Raw genomic sequence first — 25,552 nt, forward strand, 5'->3', positions numbered from 1 at the left:
TCCCGTTGGTTCGTGCATGGGTTATGAAATTTTGACCACCGTTAGAGGTGTGCGCCGATCCGCAAATTGTCGGCGGTGTTTTCGGCGTCAAGGTGAATTCCATACCATTTAGCCACCGGCGGCGTGGCATTTTTTTTCTATTGCTATTGCTACCTTAAGATTTTTCTAAGCATATAAAGTTTTTTTTAATTTTCGGTGGAAAAATCTAATCTCTAGGAAATTATTTCAAGCTTTTCGGAATTTTTACGGGAAATACTTTGAAGTTTCCACGGGAATTTATTTGAAATTTTCACGAAAATTCGATAGAGTTTTTTTTTCCCAAAGCAGATTGTAGGGTAAAGTGTCCTATAGTGGACCCCCAACCAATAGTGGACCCTCTAGCCATTTTTGCATTATTACAGCACAATGTAAACATTTTGCTATGAAATTCCATCGGGAGAACCTACCTTACAGCCCTATGATTTGATTACATGCATTGGAAATGCTATGGAAAGTAAAATTAAATGATTTTTTACAATTCTATAAAAAATAAACATGAGAGTGCCCACTATAGGAATATTTTGGGGGGTCCATAATAGGAAAGAAGAACGTCCCGAAACGGAACATAAAAATCAAATGAAATGTCGACTATAGGGAAGCAAATTCCTATTATGGACCCCCAGGGGGTCTACTATAGGGCGAATTTAGTCAGACTTTAAAATGTTAATTTCAAGGAATAACGTCGTGTATTTGAGTGTTTTATGTATGTATCGTGAAGAGGAGATGCAGAACTTGGTATTAGATGTCAAGCACAATTGATATGTTGAAAATTTCTACTCCTTATGATCAAAAGGGCAAAATTTCGCTACTAGGGGGTCCACTATTGGGCATTTTACCCTATAGAATTTCCATATACAAATTGGTATTTGTAGGATTTTTTTTTTAATTTTCACGAGAAATTATTCCAAATTTTTCAGGGAAATGGTTCAGATATTCTTCAGTATTTCCACAGAAATGTTTTCGAAATATCCGCGGCAAAGCAGTGTTTACAAGAAATTCTTTAAAATTTTCACAAGAATTTCTTTAGAATTTCTAAAAACAAAAATCTATGAGAATTCCCCAGGAATTGAGTCTTCGCGAAAAATTGAGCAAAATGTATATTTCAACAAGAAATTCTTTGGATTTCATCGGAAAATTGTTCAGAATTTTGTTAAGAAAATTCTTCAGGACTTTCACAGGAATCTCATTGGAATTTCCATAGGAATTGCACAGATTTTTTTATATCTATGAGCAATTGCTCGGATTTTTCAGTATAAGTTTTTCGGAAATTCCACTATTTTTATCAGAACTTCTAAGTGAAATATTTAAGTTTGACGTAAACTGCTTCCAATGGAATTTCAACTGGATTTTTGTTTCGAAATTTTAATGGATTTTTAGTGGATTTCTACGGAAAGTTCTTTTAGGGCCATAAGTCATTCATCGGAAATTTCACTATTTTTTTTAAGGGCGTAGGATCGTTTATCATTTGGCGGAGCGCCATTTGGCCAAAAGCCAGTTGCATGAGCATGAGCATGATTGACCGCCCACGGTTGCTCCTCCGTTATTGCCAGGTCAGCTGTAATTACACAGAGAACCAACAGATGATGTTTGGGACTAACATCATCCTCAATGTGTAAGAACTGGTGACCCAAATATTAAGCAATACCAGCGCCGGCCGTGTCCGAATGCAGGTCAATTAAGGAATGGGTAGGAGAATGCTGACGTGATACTCGCTTTGATGGAAGCCGACGAGTCATCTGCACTTCCACGAGAAATCACTGGGATGTTGGATACATGGGGTAGGTATTGTAGCAGGGTTCGTTTTGGTAAACGGTTTGCCGTGTGTGGGGATTATTCATCCAAAGTCTCAATTGCAAACTCCGTATTGGGATGATAGTAAGCTTTAAGCTGCAATTTTAATCAGTTTCTGTTAGGTACATAAAGTTTAATAGTTATATAATAAGCACTCACAATTTTTGGTGAACCAATTTGCCGTTAAAGAGCGATTCTTTCGTGATTGAGCTAGGTACTTATGGATCTATAATTCAGAGTGGATATTAGTCCTGAATATAATAGCTGTGCAAAAAAAAATACCTACTTCACTGTCTAACGAAAAGTTATACAATATGGGTTTCTTATAAGGGCTCTATACGTAGGTTATATCGAATAATGCTAGAATAGATTTTTAAGTTATTCAATTATTGTTTCACGCATATGATTCCAGTTCACCTACAAGATTTCAAATTATGCTAATTCCAATTATAGGTTTAAGATAAATTCAGCTATTCAACTTTTAACGATAACTTCTCTATCGACTTCAACATGCGGGTCTAGGATGATAACAATTATTCTTCATGTTGTTTGTTTTATTATCGCCTTTTACATATCATTCGCTGTGTCCATCAGAATTGCTTTGACGTTTCTGCTATTGACAGTCTTTCGCCGTCACCAATGGACAAGCGCCGCTGCTACGAGGGGATACATCGCTACATACCCCCTCCCGTAAATCCTGGTGATGATTTGGATTTTCTGCAACTTCATCCTGATGTCCAATAGCGCCAGGTTTACATGTCTCCACGATGTCCAGGACAGCCAGTTTCACAGCTGGCCTTCGCAGCGCGCCGGTTGCTGTACGCACCACTGCTTGACGAACTCTACCATCTTTCCCGAGTAACACCTTCTCTACTATACCACGTGCCCAGGTATTCCTCTTCGAATCGCCGATGATCATAACCAAGTCACCTATTTTGATGTCCTTGCATTCTGTGAACCATTTGCACCTTCTCGTTATTACCGGTAAATACTCTTTTATCCAACGCCGCCAAAATTGGTCCATTATATGTTGGGCAAGTTTCCAGCTACTGCGGAGGGTAGACCTTAGATTTACTGGTTCTGTTGGAAGCACTTTTAACCCGCTAGAGCAGCCGAGTAAAAAATGGTTTGGCGTTAAGGCTTCATTATCGGCAGAGTCTAGGGGAACATATGTTAGGGGTCGAGAGTTAACCATACATTCAGCTTCATATAAGATGGTTAGCAAAGTTTCGTCGTCTGGTTTTCTGGGGGATTCTAGTACAACGTTTATGGCAGATTTAATTGAACGAACCAAGCGTTCCCAGACGCCACCCATGTGGGGCGCGCTAGGCGGGTTGAATATCCAACGTGTTTGAGCACTAGTAAAGGTTAATGCCATTTCTTCATTCGTTTCCTTCATTTGAGCTTGCAGCTCCTTATTGGCTCCGTGAAAACAAGTCCCGTTGTCGCTATATACTTCCGCCGGTGGTCCACGTCGTGCAACAAACCTCCTGACTGCCATGATACACGATTCTGTATTTAGGCTATGAACGACCTCTAAATGTACTGCCCTGACTGACAAACAGGTAAACAGTGCTACCCATCGCTTTACTTGACACCTTCCAACTTTCACTAAAATCGGGCCGAAATAATCAAGTTCTACTGATGTAAATGGCTTTATGTACGCTTGTAGCCTTGCAGGCGGTAACGGAGCCATCAGCGGGGCTCGAGAGGTGGCCTTTCTTATGCGGCAAACCATACACTGTTTTTCTACCTTTTCCACCAGAGCTCTGAGTTTGGAGATTTCGAATCGTTGTCTTATTTCGTTCACCACCGACTCACGATTTGCATGGCAGAATCTGTGGTGATACCAATCGACGATCAACAACGTAATACGATGATTTCTTGGCATGATGCATGGAAATTTGGCTTCAAAGGATGTAAATGGGCAGGCTGCTATACGACCCCGCATTCGCAGAATCCCATGGTTGTCTAGATATGGACATGTTTTGTAAATCGAGCTTGTTTTCTTAACGGTTCCATGTCGCGCATCTGGAGATCCTTGAGTCGCCTGTAGAGCTTTTATTTCCTCTATAAATACTTCTTTCTGTGCCGTTCGCCAAAGTCCTTCTTCGGCCAGTTTCAGTTCCTCTTGATTCAATGGCCCTGTCCCAATAATCTGGTTGTCTTTCTTTCGTTGTAGATTGAATATATATCGATACACGTACGCCGTCATGCGGCAAAGCTTAGTTCACTTACTAAACCTTGCTGCGTCTACTAGAGGCACCGACGACCAGTGCATGTGATTCGGAGGCAACCCTTCCTTTGTAGTGAAGGGATCGAAGTGGTTTTGGCCAATGTTCCTCAGATTTCCACAGGAAGGGCGGACCGCGAAACCAAGGATTGTTCTGATTGAAGTTAGATCCGTTATACCATTTGGTAGCTCTATCAGCTACATTCATTTCTGATGGAACCCATCGCCATTCCTCAGAGTTGCTTGCTGTGAGAATTTCACCAATGCGTACGGCCACGAACTTTTGATACCGACGATGGTCTGAACGGATCCAAGCCAACACGGTAGAAGAGTCACTCCAAAAGATCTTTCGTGCAATAGAAAGCTTATGATGATTTTGTATTGCCTCTACCAGATGTACTCCTAGGACTGCTGCCTTTAGTTCAAGGCGAGGAATCCAGCTTTCCACGTTAGCCATAATGGCGGCTGCTATAAATAAATCTGACAGTAACTGCTTCCGACGCCTACCAGCTTTCGACGCTGGTCGTATCCAAGCAACAATTTTCACGTTGTTTATTTACTTTTATGAAAATTATCACATTTCGACAAAACTGAAATTTGAATCTAGGAATAACATTTTTAAGATTTAATATGCTAACATTTTTTTTTGCATTTTAGGTTGAAGAAAATTATTCATTTATACACCGGGTCTAATACAAGGCTGATTTTGGTAAATTCATGTTCCGATTTAGTTGTAGGAAGCTGCACCATGCATCTCCATTGATCCAACGAGTGTGAACGAATCTTAGGCAGGATTCACAATGGAATGGATATAGATGTCCGTGTTATTTTAAATTGTTATTTCAAGCTCGATATTGCGTTAGCAATGAAGCTTATTATTCGTGCTACTCACGTTATAGTTTATTGGGTAATCATCACCAGAAGGCCTTATAAAGTTTTGTAAAGTCTACCAATAATGCTCTTCCGCATGTAATTCAATTGTGTAACGCAAGTAAGCAGTATTTGATATTACTTAATCTTTTCGATAGCACATAGTTAGTGCGACTTTTACCATTACTGCCATTGACCCCATGGTTTCGATACCAAGTTAATCCCTTATTCAACAAATGCTCAAACTTGTAGAGCGAAGCCGGACACAGGACATTATTTTAGTATTTCAACATTCAGAAACACATTCTGATTACAGAAGCAGCGTCAATATTTTCTGCAGAATGTATTTATCATACCACTTTGTGGACATAAATGTTGAAAAAAAAAACTAAAATTTGGTTGCTTGCTAGTCAATTTTTTTAGTTAACAACGAATCTAGAAGGGTAACTTTAAACTTTGAATCAGGTAATATTTTCACGAAACCATAGTGTTCTTGGGGTATCCAGCTTTTGAGAGTCTTGGATCCTAAGCATCGATATTAACAAAGAGCGCCCTATGAAGATTATCCTCATGTATATAAAATCATAATACTTTTAGATTCCAGCTTCACCTCTGAAAATATAAATAGATTAATATCCTAAGTGTGAGAAAAACAGAATTCACTTTCGTTTTGTTCAAATAACAACAAACAAAGTGAAAATGGTTGCTCAGATACAACAGCGTCGATAACGTTTTGGCGTCGGAAGCAGTTACTGTCAGATTTTTTATAGTAGCCGCCATTATGGCGATCGTGGAAAGCTGGATAGACAACGTTTTAATAGGAGCAACCTTTGTTTTAGAAATAACAAAAGCGATTTGTAATTCATTTTTAGCAGGCAATCGGAAATATGCAGCGCTTGCATATGCTGAACTACTTGCATCTACGAAGATGTGTAGCTCTAGACCTTTCAGTACCTTTGGAAGTGGTTCTCGGAAGTAGCACCGGGGAATTTTTATGTTCCGCAGTTCTGGGAACAAATCAGTCCACTGTCGCCATCGTACGTACAACTCTTCTCCGATCGCTTCGTCCCATGAGGTGCCTGCAGCCCAAATGTCTTGCACAAGGATTTTTCCATGTACTAAGTAAAACGATAAAAAGCCTAACGGGTCAAACAGACTCATAACCACTTTCAAGACTTCTCGTTTGAAGGGGATGTGATTGTATTCGAGGATTGGAAGGAGATCACTGCGCATGGCAAAGGTGAAGATAAAGGAATCGTCGTTGGGCAGCCATTTCATGCCAAGCACCGATTCTGCCTCTCCACGCAAAAGTTGTAGCTCCTTACCATTTTCTCGTCGTGCTTCGCCAATTTCCTCTAGAACTTGTGCGGAGTTTGACAAGAAATTGCGTAGTTCAAACCCCCCTCTGGAATGAACTAGTTTGACTTCCTTCGTTACGTCTATGGCTTCCTGAACAGTTCTAAAGCTGTCCAGATAGTCGTCCACATAGTGATTTTCTACGATGGCAATTGCAGCGCGAGGAAATTCCGCTGCAAATTCTTGGGCGTTCCGATTCTTTATGTATTGGGCAGACGTCGGTGAGCATGTGGACCCAAAGGTCGCCACGTCCATCACGTAAGTTTGGATGCGTTCTTCAGGGCTATCCCGCCAGAGAAAACATTGGGAGGAGCGGTCCGTCAGTGATATCGAGATCTGATGAAACATCTCCCGCAAGTCTCCACAGATCGCCACCGGAAATTGACGGAAGCGACACAATACTGATATCATAGGTGTCAGCAGATCGGGTCCCTTCAGAAGTTTAGAGTTGAAGCTTACTCCGTGTGATTTGGCTGCAACATCCCAAATCAGCCTTGTCTTCGTCGGTTTTTTGGGGCTCCTCACGACACCTAAAGGGAGAAACCACGTTCGTTTCGGATCCATATTGTCCAGCTCCTTTACGTGCGTATCCTTTACGCTCGTAGTCCCAAATGAGTTGACGAACTGAATTCAATAATGCTCTATCCTGCCCCAACTTTTTCTCGAGAGAGTGCAGACGACGTATCGCCATTGTATAGCTTTCCGGGAATTCTACATCATCCGTTCTCCAAAGAAGCCCGGTTTCAAACCCAGAGGGAATTCGGCGTGTTGTTTCCTCCATAATTTTTCGCGCTCTTTTGTTCTCCTCGGATTCTACTGTGTGGAGGCAATAGTCTACTGAATCTACGGTAAAGTAGTCTCGTAGTTGCTCGTTCAGCTCCCGGTCAGGGTCCGACGTAGCTGCAACATGGAAATTGACAGGAACCACTTTTGGGGAACCTCTCGGAGCGGAGCCATAAATGCCCCAACCTAGGCGACACTTGGCAGCAATTGGGTCCCTGCATCCTCCTTCGCGTACTTTGAGAGGTACTCCAAGTCGCAAGTTGTCGATTCCTGTAAGAAGTTTCGGTTGAGCGTTCTCGTAATCTTCTATAGGCAACCCTCGCAAATGCGGGAATTGATCGCAGAGGTCCTGATACCGCAACGTTTGGGTGGGAAGAACTAGACTGTCAACTGTATGAGCTCGCATGGCGTGGGCTTGTGATCCGGGTCCCGTACCTGAAATTTCCAGGTCTACTAGTTGAGATCTCGATTCTTCACGACTTACATTCCCCGTCCATAGTAACGTGAAAGGCTCCTTCTGACCATGAATGCCCAATTGTTTGGCTACACCAGACTCTAGCAGCGTCAAAGACGAACCTTCGTCGATAAAGGCAAAGATAGTAAGCGACTTTCCATTTGCAAGCAAGACCACCGGTTTGATTCGGAATAAGGGGAATTCTTCGGAGCTGGAGGTGAAGTGGCTTGTAGAAACGTTGGTAGACTGTGGACTAGGGGTAGAATTATGCAACGAAGTGTGATGTTTCATTGAGCAACCGTTAACCCCACACCCCTTCCACGACTTGCAGGGCCATTTGCCGTGGTTGTTGAGACACGTTCTACACAGACCCTTTTTCTGAACTATCTGCCACCTGTCCTCAACGTTCATCGCTTTATACTGCGAACAATCTCCTACGCGATGACCTTCCTTAGTACATACAGCACACACCTTACCTTGTTTTTGGTTATCTTTATAACTAGATATCGATTGATTACTGGAACTGGACAGCTGGGGCTTAGAAAAATGTGTTTGAAGCGCATTCCTTTCTCGGCCCTTCTGGTTATCGCTCCGTGATGTTTTATTGAAGATGGGTATCTCTGATGTTACTTCGCTCGTAGCTGATACTAGCTGTGACATGAAGCTTCCAAAGGTGGCCAACGTAACGATAGGATCCTGATTCTTGTACACCACCCAGCTGAGCTTAAGCGATCCCGGCAACTTTTCGACGAGCTCTTGAAGAAGTACCGGGTTTGAGAGGTGATTCTCCTGGTGCGCTCCAACAAGATGATCCACAAGATTTTGTACGGCCAGGCCAAATTCCATTAGCGTTTCCAGGCGATCTTGACGAGGTGGTGGAACTCGATGAATTTTCGATATTAGAGATCGAATGAGCAGTTCGGGTCGTCCATATAACGTGCGCAGTGTTTGAATGACGTAAGGTACGCTAGTTGGCAGCAGAAGACGACTCTTTACTGCCTCTAAAGCATGTCCTCGCAAACTTCTCTGGAGACGAATCAAGTTTTCGGCATCGGTGTAATCACAAGCCAGAGTGGATTGTTCAAAGCTGCTAACGAATACTGGCCAGTCCTCGGGGTTCCCGTTAAAGAGGGGAAGTTCTTTTCCAAGTACCTGGCGAGCGGCGATCTGCTCTGTTGTTAGTACTGGTAAACGAAACCCAGATAACTGTTGTTGCGGTTGAAGTGTCCGTTGTCTTGCTAAGTTACCATTCATTGGCAACGAGTTTGCAGCTTGATGTAGTGCAGGGTTCGGAAGCGTTGCGTGATTGTTTTCTTCGAAGCTTGTCACCTGCCGAGGAAACACTAGTCCGCCCGCAGGATTAAACGGCATATCCGGATGCCCTGTCTTTGGGCGAGCACCGAGCCTTCCATTAGCCGGCTGCGGGGCTGGTAACGCTTCTTGAGACTGCGAAACTTGTTGTAAAGTTGGCTGTGAGCCGTTCCTTCCATCCTGTTCTGGGAAGCGCACGCTGCGCTCCAGCGATTGGGCAGGGAATTCTATATGGGAACGAATCCCATTTTGAACCGATGTAGGTTCTAGATCACTCTTAAGTCGCATCGCTGCTGGAAGCTGGAAGTGAAGCAGAGCGTGCAGGTGGGGAAGAAAATCGCTCCCCGGGAATGAGTGCTTGTAATGGTAGAGTCGAATGGATTGAATTGTGTGCACGCCAGTCCTTGGGGATGCGGTTAGGGAATTCCACAGCCGAGTCGAGCCATTTTGCTACCTTTTCCTTGCTATCGGAGACGGAACCGCTCCTACTACCCGCTTCAGCTATTTGTCGAATAAGCGCACTTTTTTTCTCGAGAGATTGTTTCCGAATTTGTTGCTGGCGCTCCTGCACTTCCTTATCTTTGTACAGCTGTAATTCTCGCAGCTTTCGTTCCGCGTCCAGCAGGCTTCTGCGTTCTTCGATCTTTCGCTGCATCTCGTCGATTTCTCGTTGCTGGATCTCCGCTTGTTCCTTTAGCTCTCGCTCTTCCAGCTGTTCTTGTGCCTCTACGACCTTGAGTTGGGCCTCAAGAACGGATCGTTCACTTGATGCAAGGCTTGGTACCTTCGATGAACCATATCTTTTCGCCGATGACCGAGTAGATCTGTCCGTCGGTGGAACGTGAAGACGGGAGCCACATTTCGCTGTTTGGCCTCTATTCTTGCATCCTCTACAGTTGAATCTGAGATTCGAGAAATCCTCAATCGTAGGATCAACGCCAGCGCAGCTAAGATGCTGCCATTTGCGGCAATTGTCGCAGGCTATCATGCGTATTTCTGCCTGATCTGGGAGATCGCATGACTGACAGGTGTAAGTAAGCTCACCTTTCTCGCGAGATCACTCCATTTGGCTACCCAGCAGCAAAAATTCTTAAAGAAAATTGTGGGGATTATTCATCCAAAGTCTCAATAGCAAACTCCGTATTGGGATGATAATAAGCTTTAAGCTGCAATTTTAATCAGTTTCTGTTAGGTACATAAAGTTTAATAGTTATATAATAAGCACTCACAATTTTTGGTGAACAAATTTGCCGTTAAAGAGCGATTCTTTCGTGATTGAGCTAGGTACTTATGGATCTATAATTCAGAGTGGATATTAGTCTTGAATATAATAGCTGTGCAAAAAAAAAAAATACATACTTCACTGTCTAACGAAAAGTTATACAATATGGGTTTCTTATAAGGCTCTATACGTAGGTTATATCGAATAATGCTAGAATAGATTTTTAAGTTATTCAATTATTGTTTCACGCATATGATTCCAGTTCACCTACAAGATTTCAAATTATGCTAATTCCAATTATAGGTTTAAGATAAATTCAGCTATTCAACTTTTAACGATAACTTCTCTATCGACTTCAACATGCGGGTCTAGGATGATAACAATTATTCTTCATGTTGTTTGTTTTATTATCGCCTTTTACATATCATTCGCTGTGTCCATCAGAATTGCTTTGACGTTTCTGCTATTGACAGTCTTTCGCCGTCACCGATGGACAAGCGCCGCTGCTACGAGGGGACTCATCGCTACACCGTGTGAAGCGTGTAGTTTGATGAAGTTTAAACAAAAATTCAATCGAACGCGCACTGATGAATCGACTTAACAACCGCACAGAGCAGAACAAAATATTTCGATGATCGCACGATCACTCTGTGTACTAATACAAACACGATAGAACACGTACTTAATTTTTATTTATTAATTAATTTAATTACCCGCACAACGCAGAGCCAAATATCTCAAGGATCGCGCGATCGTTCTGCTTAGAAGAAACACGATTGGACGCGCACCAATATTTCATTTGCTAATTAATTTATTCACCTATACAAAGCAGAACAAAATATTTCGAAGATCGCGTGATCGTTCTGTACTTGTAAATTGATTTACTCGTTTGCACAACACAGAACAAAACATTTTGGTGATCGTTCTGAGCGCTAGATGTTCCTACTATTAGGGGCTGGTCCCCCAGTGCACATAAGCGAAAAACTCTCACGCAAACCAAGTAAAAAAATGTGTGTATAATGGTTATTATTTTCGTGTGGATTTATCAAACGAATTATAGAGAAGGAAACGAAAAAAGACAGTAAATCAAAAACCAATGATGTTTGAGAACATTGATTTGAATAGTATTATTAATTGTTATGATATCATCGGATTTGAATTACACCCTTCTCTAAACTTTACCTATTCCTTTGTCGTGTCTACTATGTTCAAATTATCGTTTAATTTTTGTACTTCGATGACCCAAAATAAGAATCTTTCGTAAACAACTTAAGCTATATAACAACAGTGTAATTCACTTTATATAAATTCATCTCAACGGTTATGATAAGGAATAATTTAGAAAAATCCGCATCAATAACTGTTATTTGATCGAATAATATTATTATACTAATAGAGTAAACGAAAAACTAAAAACTTATGAGTTGGAATAAGATTAAAAATGTTGAAATAAAAATTAAACAAAATAGTAAGGAAATGGAAATTAGATTAGGGAAAAAATAAAGTAAAACAAAAATCTTCTCTTTTAGTCTTGAGCTCTATAATTTAATGAATGCTGGAATAAAGTTACTTAGCTTCCGTCACACGCATAGCCGTCCCTTGTTCCAAGGAATCCCAGCAAACATGAGAGAAACATGCGTATGACCGAAGTAAAGCTGTTAAAACCATCAGATTATATAACTGAGGTAATGTTAAGGTGTTTTTTTATACAAAGGGATAAAATATGATGTACTTAGCTGCAAATCCAAAGAGTTTGAGTCCTTTAGATTCTGTTCCTCCGATGAATAAATTGAGTAGACCAGGCAAGGCAAATTGCAAAACCAGGCCGATTTTTTTCCTAAAATAATTTTTAACACGACCATCTAAGCTCCACAACTGTCCTACTATAATAACTCGGCAAATCACATATTATCCAGAATACAGTGTTAGCAAATTCAAGGTGATAAATTTTACAAATTAGGAAACTTGGAAAATTGTGACACTTGAAATTTTTTTCATCCTGTCCTGCGAAAAACTCGTTAAGCCGAACTACATTTGGCCGAAACGGATTTTGGTAGAAAATGACTGAACTGGTAATATGGCTGAAAAAGTCATATGCCCTAACAGGTTGTTTGTCCAAATTAATCGTTTGTCCGATAGGTGGTGGTCAAAAATTTAATTTGGACGAAATAATAGTTTGGCAGGAAGGGCTATCTATATATATAAAACTCAATGTTTGTATGTATGTTTGTATGTATGTTCCAGCATAACTTTTGAACCCATTTACCGATTTTAACCAAATTTGGAACACACATTCTTTATCTTAAGGAGACGACGATAGGGGGGTTAGGCATGCTCTTTGGAAAAGGGGGAGGGTGTGGGGGGAGGGGTATTGCTTAGTTATCGGTCAACTCAGTGTAAATTCTGAACCCCTTGGCCGATTTCAACCAGATTTAGAACACAAATTCTTTACCTTAAGAATGGGACGATGGGGGGGGGGTTGAGCATGCATTTTGGAAAAGGGGGAGGGTATGGGGGGAGGGGTATTGCTTAATTATCGATCTACGCAGTTTAAATTCTGAACCCCTTGGCCGAATTCGACTAAATTTGGAACACAAATTCCTTATCTTAAAAAGAGGACGGTAGGGGGTTAAGCATGCTCTTTGGAAAAGGGGGAGGGTGTGGGGGGAGGAGTATTGCTTAGTTATCAATCATCTTCTTCTTCTTCTTATTGGCATTACATCCCCACACTGGGACAGAGCCGCCTCGCAGCTTAGTGTTCATTAAGCACTTCCACAGTTATTAACTGCGAGGTTTCTAAGCCAGGTTACCATTTTTGCATTCGTATATCATGAGGCTAACACGATGATACTTTTATGCCCAGGGAAGCCGAGACAATTTCCAAACCGAAAATTGCCTAGACCGGCACCGGGAATCGAACCCAGCCACCCTCAGCATGGTCTTGCTTTGTAGCCGCGCGTCTTACCGCACGGCTAAGGAGGGCCCCAATTAGTTATCAATCAACGCAGTGTAAATTCTGAACCCCTTGGCCGATTCCAACCAAATTTGGAACACAAATTCTTTATCTTAAGGAGGGGACGATAGGGTGGTTGAGCATGCTCTTTGAAAAAGGGGAGGGTATGGGGGGAGGGGTATTGCTTAGTTATCGATGAACGCAGTTTAAATTCTGAACACCTTGGCCGATTTCGACCAAATTCGGAACACAATTACCTTATCTTCAGAAGGGGACGATAGGGGGTTAAGCATGCTCTTTGAAAAAAGGGGAGGGTGTGGGGGGAGGGGTATTGCTTAGTTATCGATCAACTCAGTGTAAATTCTAAACCCCTTTGCCGATTTCAACCGAATTTGAAACACAAATTCTTTATCTTTCAGAGGGAACGATAGGGGGTTAAGCATGCTCTTTGGAAAAGAAGGAGGGTATGGGGGGAGGGGTATTGCTTAACTATCGATCAATGCAGTTTAAATTCTGAACCCCTTAGCCGATTTCGACCAAATTTGGAACAAAATTTCCTTCTCTTAAGAGGGGACGATAGAGGGTTAAGCATGCTCTTTGGAATAGGGGGAGGGTATGGGGGAAGGGGCATTGTTTAGTTATCAATCAACTCAGTGTAAATTCTAAACCCCTTGGCCGATTTCAACCAAATTTAGAACACAAATTCTTTATCTTAAGGAGCGGACGATAGGAGATTAGGGATGCTCTTAACAAAAGAGGGAGGGTATGGGGGTGAGGGGTATTGTTTAGCAATCGATCAACTCAATGTAAATCCTGAGCCTCATGACCGATTTGAACCAAATTTGTATCAAATATTGTCTGTCCTAAGGAAGCGATTTTAGTGGATGTTTTAAAAGGGGGAGGGTGTGGGAGAGGGGGTATTGTTTGGTTATCGATCAACTCAGCATGACTTCTAAACCCATTTATCGATGTCCACCAAATTTGGAACCCATATTATCTGTCTAAGGAAGACTATATCAGACTGGGTATGAGTGCCATAGCTTTTAATCGCATAGGTGAATGATGGATGTGATTGCTTCTTTAAAAGTAGGCATTTGCCCGGAATAAGGCAATGGAGGGTGTGATCCCTTCTCTTAAAATATGCGTTGCCCGGAATATGGCATCGATGAATGTTTTTCCTTCTTTAGAAATAGATTTGCCCGGAATAAGACCTTTCAAACCCACGATCCCTTCTTCAAAATCAGTCAATGTTTTCAAAAGCCTTCTTTTAATCAAATGATAAAGTATGAATAAGTAAACACAATTACCCTGTTGACCAATTGGTTTTATTATTTTCCGATTGTAAAATAAAACTGCAAACCAAACTGGCAATTCCGAGCAAGGCCGGGTACATAAAGCTAGTTTAACCTAAAATGGCATTTGCTGAACAAGTAATACGACCAAAAATGATGGCCATATGGGTTTGTTTCAAATGTTACTTGACCTAATAACACATTAAGCCGAGACTTAGCTAGCCAACTTCCATTTGGGCGAAACGGTTATAAGGTTTAAAACGGTTTGGACGAAAATGTCATTTGACATACGGTCGAAAAAGTTGTTTTCCCCAACAGATCATTCTGTGTGTGCAAACTAACCCCCACTGGCTGGCAGTGATGTTATGGAAGAAAGCTGTCTGTTTTACATAGTTTTACAGTCAGATTTAATCCGGGAGTTAGAAAGTGCTAGCTCTGTTGCAGCTCCAGTGACCCATTTCAGACTGCCTGGTATTTCATGGCCAGTCCGAGGTCAGGTTATCAATTGGATAATGGATCCATAAACAAACTTCCGGATTATTCAATCCAGCGCGTATTTTGTTTTGTTATTGGAACCAGAAAACACACGAAGCATAAAAAATATATGTAATGGTTTTAAAAGTCTGATAGGAAATTAATAGATTGTATTTGAGGTTGAACTGTAGGGAGAGCAGATGTATTAATATTACATGAAATGAATTACTTATAGAAACTTCTAATAGAGAGACTATTATCTTTGTTATCTCTTCAAGTCAGCTTTTATAAAAGGAACTAAAAGAATTTAATGACCCAAAAAAAAATAGGAACAGAAAGGAGGAAAATGTAGTAAAATTATCCGCCAGCAACAATGATGTTGAAAATGTCCTGTAAGCCACTCCGGATTGGGCATCTTCGTACTTCCAATCTTTGATTTTAAGCTGTATTCGACGTAACGCAAATGTTTCATAATATATTTCTGCCGCATCCAGCTTTAGGATTTCTAATATGAGTCGGGTTCACATTTTATCACGTCACCATAAAACTTTTTAAAACTTTAAAATGCACTACTTTTGCAAAGAAAATCGCAAATATTATATTATTTGGAAAGCCTAATTAGAAAGCAAAAATGTTTTCCTCGCCTGTTTTCCCAACAGATCATTTGTCCGAAAATGGCGTTTGACCGAAAATGTCGTTAGGCCAAACGGGCAATAAGAATGAAAATGTCATTTGCTATAATGGTCATATGGACATAAATGTCTCCTCGTGCATGGGCATTTCGACCAAGCGGCCGTTTTGGACCAGATGAACTATTCGGCCAAATTTGTCGGCAATATAAGCAGTTCGGCCAAACAACATTTTCGGCCAGATGGCCCTTTTTGCCAAACGACCATTTCGTCCGAACGGCATTTTCGGCTAAACGACCTATTACACCAGACTACTTTTTCGGCTAAATGACCTGATTCAAAGTGAATTTCTTTAGATTTCAACGGGAAATCCTTGTGAATTTCCACAGAAAATTTAATAAAATTTCCAAAGGAAATTATGTAGCCTTGCCACAAGAAGTTGTTCAAAATTTGCACGGCTATTTTTTTATATGTTCTTGGGAAATTGTTCGGAATTTCCTCAGGAAATTTTCTGGAATGTGCACCTAAATTATTCATAAATTTTACGGAAAGCTCTTCCAAGTTTTTAACGGAACTTTACTCAGGATTTGAACTGCAGTACTTTCGGCATTTCGAAACAAATTCTTTAGATTTCGACGAAAAATTCTCCGGAATTTCCATTTAAAGTTCTTCTTAGTATTTATGGAAAGCTTTTTCGAAACAAAACGAAAAATTTAATTCTGGAATTTCAGTTTTGTTTTGGGAATATAAATGGTTCTTCGGAATTTCGGCGTGGAAATTTGTAGATCGGGGGATGTGATACTTTTTAATGGTGTTCCATCGCAAAAATGTCGGCAGTGGCATGATGCCATAAACTGTTGGCGGTAACGCACACCTCCAACCACCGTGTGCTAATCCGGAAGACCTGGATGAACCCACAAAAAGGCAAATCTGCGAATTTCATCGAAAAAGCACCAGGATTTTTTATATGCTTTTGTATTCATTCATACCATTCAACTAAGGCCTGTGTGGCCTGTGCGCCTCGTTTGCTGGTTTGCGTCGGATTGCTATCGAGAACCATTTTCACCGAGTAATTGATCGACATTCTGAATATCCCAAGTAGGGGAACTGGGGGTAGAACGCCCACGTCAAGGAAAATGCCATTTTTATCAATGAAAACTACCAGTTCAACCAGTTTTCACCAGCGCAAACTGAAGAACAGCTTATCTGCTAGTGACTACCGATGATAGTTATCTAATTAAACATTTCATTGTACAGAAATTTAATTTTCAAAAAGCACCCACAAAGAATTGATTTTGAAATCATGCCTCACCCTGCATGATTTCAAAATCAATTCTTTGTGGGTGCTTTTTGAAAATCAAATTTCTGTTCAATGAAATGTTTAATTAGATGCGCCAGTGGATGGGTTAAAACGCGCATGTGATCATCGTACTGGTTTTTATTTTAATTGCCTACATTAAGGCAGTTCACCGAATATTTCAGTCTGCCCCACACCGACAGAAGTTTGAGGGCCCATAAAATCGTAATAAGACCGATTTTGACGACGATTATATTTATATTATACGATAAATTTTATTGTGGAACATAAAGAATACGAGTAAGCAGCATGGCTCATGGCTTAATTTTCAATTTATCAATGTATAACAGTGATAGAAAGACTAAATGCCACCGAGCCAAAATTGCATCAAAACAAGCAAAAATCGTTTTTTCCAGTTTTTCATGTATAATTAGAGTAAAATCATGAAATGTATGTATCCAATGGCAATATTTTCCATTGCTTTATCGTATAGACTATTGAAATTAATCACAATGATGATATTTAGCCTTATTCAAGGGTGGGGCGTTTTGACCCCTATGGGCGTGCTACCCCCAGTTCCCCTAGCACTTTTCTATCGAATCTGGTTACAGCAACTTGATTGTGCCAAATTAGGTCGAATATCAGCAACCGGCCTGGCTGAAGCATGTGTGCTATCCGGGTGTCATTGTGGTTTATATATGGATCACCTTGGCCACTGAGTGATCCTTTAAAAAGTCTGGAACATCCGCGAGAAAGGCACTATCACCACTAGGTGGATAAATCTGTTTTTTTTTAATATAAGTCTGGCACATATTGAGTACGATACGACTGCGTTCGCCTTGATTATGTGTTATGTAAAATGACTTCGGATAATCGAGTCCGCCCTGTACTACCATGGACTTAACAATATGTATTACTAGTTGTTCCTGTCGTGTTTGTCAAAGTTTAGAAACAGTCTAGTTTTTTTTAAGAAAATGTGAAAATTCATTCATTCAAGAATGACCGTAGCGTAAATAGGCGGTTACAGTAGTTTAATCTTTCTTACTTTGAGAAATATGATATGCTTGGTAATACGAGCATGAATACGACTTTTTCATGATGTTTTGTTGTACCGAACTCAATACTGTAGGAATACGCGAAGCTTTCCATATTGGTGGACCTAAACTCCGGCTAGACAAATTAACGGTACCAATATTGGTTTCTGATGTGATGCGTATGCCTCTTCCAGTGTTAGCCAAAAAAGCATCTCCCGATCACGGATCCTGATGGTGACTTGTTGCTTTCGTTCCTTTATCCGTTGAAACCCTAAATCCAGAAAAAGCAATCTCCAAACAGATCCCGACGAATAATGGAGAAAAAACAAACCTTTCGTCGTTGGTGTGGCCTTCTTTGGCTCGATGTTTTCGTTCTTCTCCTTTCACCGCCCACTACACACTAGCCTGCGTCCGGCTGCAACAGATGCTTCTTGTTCTTCTCCGAGCTCACCTTGTTCAAATCTATCAAAAACAGTATGAATTCAACACTTTTTTTCCTTCGTCGTCTGTAAACACACCAAAACTCAGCATACGATGATACCACACACTGTGTACAATCTCACACACGATGAGATCCAATGAAAAATAACAAATCCGACAGACGACCCCCAATCACTCACTCACTGCATGCGGACGGTGGTTAGGACCACTGTGTGGCACTGAATTTTTGATGACGACGGCTAAAAGAAGTTAGTGAACGTAAATAGGCGAATACAGGAATCGACCGCGAGAAAACCGGACCCGAAAAACAAACCTCAACGGAGCAACACGGACGAGATGCATCCACACGGTGCCAAGTCTACTACACGAATGAACTACGAATCAGACTGCGACGAGCGAAAGCGGCGGCGGCGTCGTTCGTGCTCTTTCCGAAGAGAGCATAATAATATTAATCAATGGAACAACAACCACATGCAGCTGTATGATGAGGATCCGGCGCGACGCTGAAAAACTCACCAATGAACAGGGGGCACAGAGAGAGAGAGAGAGAGCGTCTTACATTCACATACAGAGGCATTCATTGAATTGTATGAATGGAAATTCGACGAAGGAGAGATCAAAACAAGCAGCGGCGAAAATGCATCCGACGATCGGAGGTGGTATTCTGTGAGTCAAACGAACCTGTGCTTCTGAAACTACTTTGATAATATTGATAAAAATAATCATTCATTAAAAAATTCAACAGCTTTCGAGACCGGTACAATGTGGTGAAGACAAATATCGAAGAATATTAGACACGAATAGAAAGAGGGAGCCTGTTGAACACTACAGTTTACGTGATTTCCGAAACCGAAATGGGAGATTGATTGACTGACTGACTCGGTCTGTGGTAAGGTAGCAAAGCGCACCTTCTGTCAAGCAAAGTATATTCGCCGTTACCAATTGAAGACGCCGGTAAAAAGCGCAAGATGCAGCAACTCCAGCTGCCTCAGGTGCAACCAGACCGAAAGGAGAGGTGCTCGCTATCAAATCGCGAAGGGCCTAAAATGCACTTTTCGGCTGTGCAGCGAAGGCGTCAAAATAATGTCTGCAACGACCATAATTAGTCAGTCATGGAGTTCCTTGAGATCCACAAGGCGACTTTGAGATCCACATCGGCGACGAACAAGGGCGGTTCAAAGCGAGTTCCTGGAAATCCATAAGAAAGCTTCGACTAGGACTCTGGAGAAGAACCGTGTTCCTGCTACGAGGTGAACTATCCGGCTAACCCGACTTCCCGTCAAGCGATTCTAATCCTCCCACCGTTACAACAAGCGACTGGCCTCACAACTAGCAGCGGTAGCTGCGTCGGTTCAAGCTCCAACAAAACAATTGAGCCGAAGAATTTTCTCGAGGAGGAGGTTATCGATGTGGCGTTCATCACTACACTACGTTCATCACTACGACGACAACTGTCGTGTGCTATTAAACTTCCAGCAGAGTGTCATCGAGGCAATCGGTGTCGAAGTTACTACTTTTGTCAGCACAATCACGCTCATCGCGGCGTTCTGCTCAAATCAAGCCAAATCCGGCGATTGATGATGATTAATCGGCCGTTCTTAGGAGGGACATTGTCAATCTAACGCGGATGCAAGATCAATGCATTATTGCCGGAGACCTGAATTTCAAACGCGGCCAAACATTAGGCCTGGGGCAACAAGTTGCGGTAATAGAAACGGCACCGTTTGGAGCAACGAAGGAAGGCCACTACATTATCCTGAGCCCGAATTTCCCTACTCGGCTAAGTCGGTCCGGAGTCCATGCAACCTGTAACGCATGGACTGTATCGACCTTTACATCACAAACATGGATGACCACATTTCACAGCCGCTTGTCTTGGATGGTAAATGGCCGTAGACCGAAACACTACTTCTTTCGTGAAAAGGAAAACGTCTGAACTTGAAGAGAGACAAACTAGGAATGAATTTTATTCAAATTTGAAATACTAATCTATGGTTGCTTTGCTTCGTTGTCGCCAACTAGATCTGCATCACCAACACTCCTCCTCGACGGAAGAATTATAGCTGCAGCTCGGAGTCTTGACTGCTTGACACGTGGAAGAGGCTTCGTCATCATGTCTGCAATCATTTCGTTTGATGGTAGGTATTGTGGATTGATGATTCCCTTCTGCTTCAACTGACGAGCATAATGGAATCTGGTATCTAAGTGCTTCGAACGCCGCTCGCTGGAGTTGCATTCCAGTTGTTTGATGGCGTTCTGATTGTCCTCGTGAAGAGTCACTAGAAGCTGCGTGTTGATCCCCAGATCGAAAATGCGTAACAACCAGGATAATTCCTTGCAGCTTTCCGTTAATGCAACGTACTTGGCTTCCGAACTGCTCAGCGTGACGCACTCCTGTTTCCTGGAACACCATCCAATCATTCCACCTAATCGCATACGAATCAAAAAACCGGTGGTAGACTTGCGATCTTTGGTGTCGCCAGCCCAGTCCGCGTCTACGAACACCTCCAGTTGCGTGGAATCGGCTCCCAGGATCAGTTCATGATCGATAGTACCTTTGAGGTACCGCAGGACACGCTTTGCCTCTACCCAATCGGCCTGTGATGGGCAACTAGTTTTTCTTCCCAGAATCGAAACTGCTGCTGCGATATCAGGACGAGTGCACATGGCCACGTACAACAAACCACCAATCAAGCTAGCATACTGGTGGTTATTGGGCAGCGGGATCTCCACCTTTGGATGAAGGTGGCCGGGATCCAGTGGAATAGTACAAGGCTTCGCATCTTGCAGACCGAACCTGGTCAGAAGCTTCTGGATATAGGCTCTCTGGCTGAGCGCAATGTGCTTCTCGGAACGGGTGACTTGGATACCGAGGAAAAACTTGATGTCCCCGAGAGACGTCACCGTGAAATGTCGGTTCAGCTGCTTGACGATGTCCTCGTATTCGTGCTCCGTCTCGCACACTATAACAAAATCGTCAACGTAGACAGCAATGTAGGCGAGCTTACCTTTTTTTCTGACGAAGAATGACTGCTGCCTATTCTTCGACGGCTTGAAACCCATTTGTTTGAGCGTGTCGTCCAATTTGTGGTTCCAAATACGGGCGGCTTGTTTCAGCCCATACAATCCCTTCCGTAAACGGCATACGTCCATTTCATCTTCCGCTACACATCCTGGAGGCAGCCGCATGTAGACCGTTTCTTGAAGATCTCCGTTCAGGTAAGCGGTCTTGACATCAGCATGCTTGATCAGGAGTTTCCTTTGACTTGCAACGGAGAATAGAGCCCGAAACGTCGTTTGCTTCACGACCGGAGCGAGAGATGAGCCAGCCTAGGGCTGAAAATCTCTTTAATAAAGAAAAAAAAAAAAAACGACCGGAGTAAAAACTTCGTCGTAATCGACTCCATACTTCTGCGTAAAGCCCTGCGCGACTAGACGCGCTTTGTGGCGAACGATCCTGCCATTCTCGTCCACCTTCTTTTTGGAGATCCAGCGGCACCCGATGGTTTTCTTGTCGGTCGGCAGCTTGGCTGGCTCCCATACGTTGTTCTCGTATAGCGACTTCAACTCTTCCTGCATGGCCTGCCTCCACAAATCAGCTTCTGGACTAGCCACAGCTTCTTGATAGCTGCGTGGCTCATCATTATTACAGCATGCAAGTTTTCCATCAGCACCGTAATGATTAAGTGGGATACCTTTGGTCACCCTAGTCGACCGTCGCGGTGTACCAACCGCTCGCTCTTCGTCCACCGGCATCGGCTCTACGTGTGGCTCTTCGTCGGGATCGGCATCCTCGTACAGGCTGTCATCCGAATGGTCTTCATATCCGTGGAAATCTCCTTCGCTCTCGCTATCGCCGGGCTCGGCTGCCAGGCCGGGTTGCGCAGGTTCCTCCTGTTTCTCCATCTCGCTACGCTTCATGTCAATTAGCGATAAGGGAAAGAATAACGTACCTTCATCCTCCATGGTAGTCTCCGGATCGATATTGGCTGGTAGGAAACGAGCATCCCGACTAATCGTCACCTTGTTTGTCTTTGTGTTGATGAAACGCCACGCTTTGTGTTGCAGCGAATAGCCGACGAAGGTTAACTTTTCGGCTTTGGCTTCGAGCTTTGTTCGTTTGACATCAGGAACAAATACGTAAGCTGCCGTTCCGAAAACTTGCAATTTCGAAACATCCGGTTTGACTCCGTGCCAAATCTCGTAGGGAGTCACTTCAACTGCTTTCGTTGGCAGCATATTTTGGAGATAGTTCGCCGTGCTGATTGCTTCGCCACAGTAGCGGTTCGGCATACCTGCTTCCAAAAGCATGCTCCTAGCCATCTCCACTAGCGAACGGTTCTTTCGCTCTGCGACACCGTTTTGTTGTGGCGTATAGGCCGCCGTGAACTGCTGTTGGATGCCTTCACGCCTTAGATACGCCACTAATTTCGAACCTCGGTATTCACCTTCTTGGTCGGACCTCAAGACTTTCAGCGGCTTGCCGAACTGCGTCTTCATCTGGCATCAAACGTGTCGGATTTCTTCTGCAGCATATACACCGTGGTATACCGGCTGTGGTCGTCGATAAGCGTCATGAAATAACGTCGACCACCCGGTGTCATTGTCCGCACTGGTCCACACAGGTCACTGTGAATCAGGTCCATCACATCTTTACTGCTCTTCTTTGTTTTTTTTTTGGAAATGGCAGTCTTGCCATCTTACTCTGCAGGCAAGTTCCGCATGGCAAAACCAAACCGCATCGCTTGATGTTGATACCCGTGGCCAGTTGTCGCTGTTCCAACTCCTGTATGGCCGTCACGTTTCGATGACCGAGTTTGCGGTGCCAGTCATGCAAATAGCTTTTCGCATCGCAATGTTCCTTCACAGCACCCATGCGCTCTACCATTCGTAGATGATAGAGACCGTTGCTACGTGTCGCCACAGCGGCAATCCGTTCCCCACTGGAAATCGTACAACCAACCTCGTTGAAATTCACGGCTGCACCTTTTTGGACGAGCTTTCCAACAGAGACAAGGTTCATGTCCAGCTCCGGAACGTAGAGCACAATCTGCTTCTCTTAACCGTCACGCCCGTAACAGTGGATCTGGCAGTTACCTACACCTTTCACTGCAGCTCTCTTCCCATCAGCAACCGTGACAAACTTTGGGGTACCTCCGTGGGGGCTTTCCACGGACACGAAAAATTCCCGATTGGCGCACATGTGCGAGCTCGCACCGGAATCCACAATCCACTTCGTTACTGGTCCTTCTCGTGCGCTGAATACGAAATTTTCTTCAGTCGACGCTGCTTTTCTTGCCTTCGCGTGTTGTCTAGCAACGTGTTTGGTTTCCGTAACAACCGTTTGTCGCCCTCGAAAATTTTCTTCACGGTTTTGCTTCTGCCACAATGCACAATCTCGCATCTTGTGGCCAACCTTTTGACAGTGGTGGCACACGATCGACTTCACTTTTTCTTCCACCTTCAGCACCGCTGAATCCGCCGGAACCGCCTCGCTGCGCTTCTGCACCTCGTTGATAATTTTATCTTTCACGAGTACCAGCGTAGGCTCGTCTTCCGACCGGTTTTCGAGCGTGGTGGTTAGTGCGTCGAATGTGCTTGGCAAACTGCGAAAGACAAGAATAACCTGCAAAGCTTCGTACCTGCGTTGGCCAATTTCTCGAACAAGCTTTCGAACTCGGCCAGGTGGTCCTCAATGTCGTCTCCGCCCTGGAACTTGAGATCGCAAATCCGCTTTAGAATATGAACCTTCAACGTCAGCGACTTTTTCTCGTGTTGCTTCCGTAGGTTATCCCATACTTCTTTGGCGGTCTGCGTTCCTCGAATATGGCCATGTTGACTCCTGGTTAGAAGCAACCCGATGGTCGCACGTGCTTTTTGATCACCTTCGTCTCCGGCTTCCAGCGCCGCCGCGTTCGCACCGTCGTCCGTAGCTGCTGGCTTTACGCCGGGCACGATGTACTTCCAAAGGCCATCTCGCACCAATAGGAACTCCACCTCTAGCTTCCAGGTTTCGTAGTTTTCGTTGGTCAGCTTCGCGATTCCAGATCTTTCCATCTTGACTTCTCCTGGGCCCAAAACCTCTTGGATAGTAAATGGCCGTAGACCGGAACACTACTTCATTCGTGAAAAGGAAAACGTCTGAACTTGACAAGAGACAAACTAGGAATGAATTTTATTCAAATTTAAAATACTAATCTATGGTTGCTTTGATTCGTTGTCGCCAACTAGATCTGCATCACCAACAGCTTGTCTATCAGAAACTTAGCTCGAATCATTATTCGATGGTGTCAAAAGTGGGCTCTTCGGTCAACAGGCATCAGCAGTTCAGACGAACCTATCAAACGACTGGGATCAGTTGCAAAGGTTAGTGAACGACTACATCCACTATTACCGATATCCGGTCACACCTTAGGAAGTCGATGAGCTCCACGCTATCCAAAAGGCGTTTCCCAGACCGTGAACAACGCGCTCCAACGACTCTCCAGGTAGCAGCACACATGTTCCACATGGGTTACTGCAACTAAACTGTGACCGGATTTAGTTACTGCAACCATTTTTGTCTTACTTGTGATGCTCGGGAAACAACATCCTAGCCAAAGATTTGATTCGTCCGTGATTTTTTTTGTCTTTATTAGCGAGACTTTCAGCCCTAGGCTGGCTCGTCTTGACCCCTGTGAAATATCACTCGCAGGCAGTACCAACCTCCCATTACAATCTAAAACGGTGAACATCAGAAATAGTGATTTCTCCAATCAGATTCACGCTCTTCCAGACGGTGCCAAGATATTCTGGTAAATAATTAAGATTTTGCAATCGGAGCCTCGGCCCATTCTTCCTTTGATCACACTAGGACTTGACAACAATGACTCTAATGATCGCTTGATAACTCATGCAGAGAGGTCGCCGAAATAGGTCGTCACTTCGAAAAGTCGCACAATCTTGGAAAGAACATCATCAGTCCACGTGAAGTAGTCGTTAACGAGCATACGAGCATCCATCTAGCTCCAAACGACTTCTGGGAGGAGTTGGAGATCTCAGCTGGCGAATTGTGGGCTTATATCAAAACATCGTAAAACATGAAGGCCACAGGCTTCGACATCCTGAATCTCAAACTCAAACACATAAGTGCTCCGTTTTTCGAGCACCTTTCGCTGATCTTTAACCAGTTTCTCCGTCTCAGCTACTTCCCATCGTCCTGGAAGTTACCCAAAGTCATGGCCATCCGGGAGCCTGGGTAGAATCCTTTTATTATATACACAAGTCATCGTTCCATCAGTCTTCTCTCAGGGTTATCCTATGTATTCGAAAGAGCAATTCACCGCTAGCTATTTGAGTCTGCCGAAAAACACTACGCCTTGCTCGAGGAACAG

The 25,552-nt window shown here is 43.1% G+C and overlaps 1 protein-coding gene across 3 annotated transcripts in view; it reads right to left on the minus strand.

Moving 5' to 3' along the window:
- Positions 1 to 18,559, minus strand: part of LOC134222632 (tyrosine-protein kinase Fer) — a 259,025-nt gene extending 240,466 nt beyond the window's left edge. The window contains exon 1 of one of the 3 annotated variants that reach the window (XM_062701793.1): positions 18,070 to 18,559. The gene's annotated coding sequence lies outside the window, so the exon portion shown is untranslated. The remainder of the gene's footprint in view (positions 1 to 18,069) is intronic. The other 2 variants (XM_062701796.1, XM_062701797.1) reach the window with 2 other exon arrangements.
- Positions 18,560 to 25,552: the final 6,993 nt, after the last annotated feature.

The sequence above is a fragment of the Armigeres subalbatus genome, chromosome 1, assembly GCF_024139115.2.
Source record: "Armigeres subalbatus isolate Guangzhou_Male chromosome 1, GZ_Asu_2, whole genome shotgun sequence".
NCBI classification, from domain to species: domain Eukaryota; kingdom Metazoa; phylum Arthropoda; class Insecta; order Diptera; family Culicidae; genus Armigeres; species Armigeres subalbatus.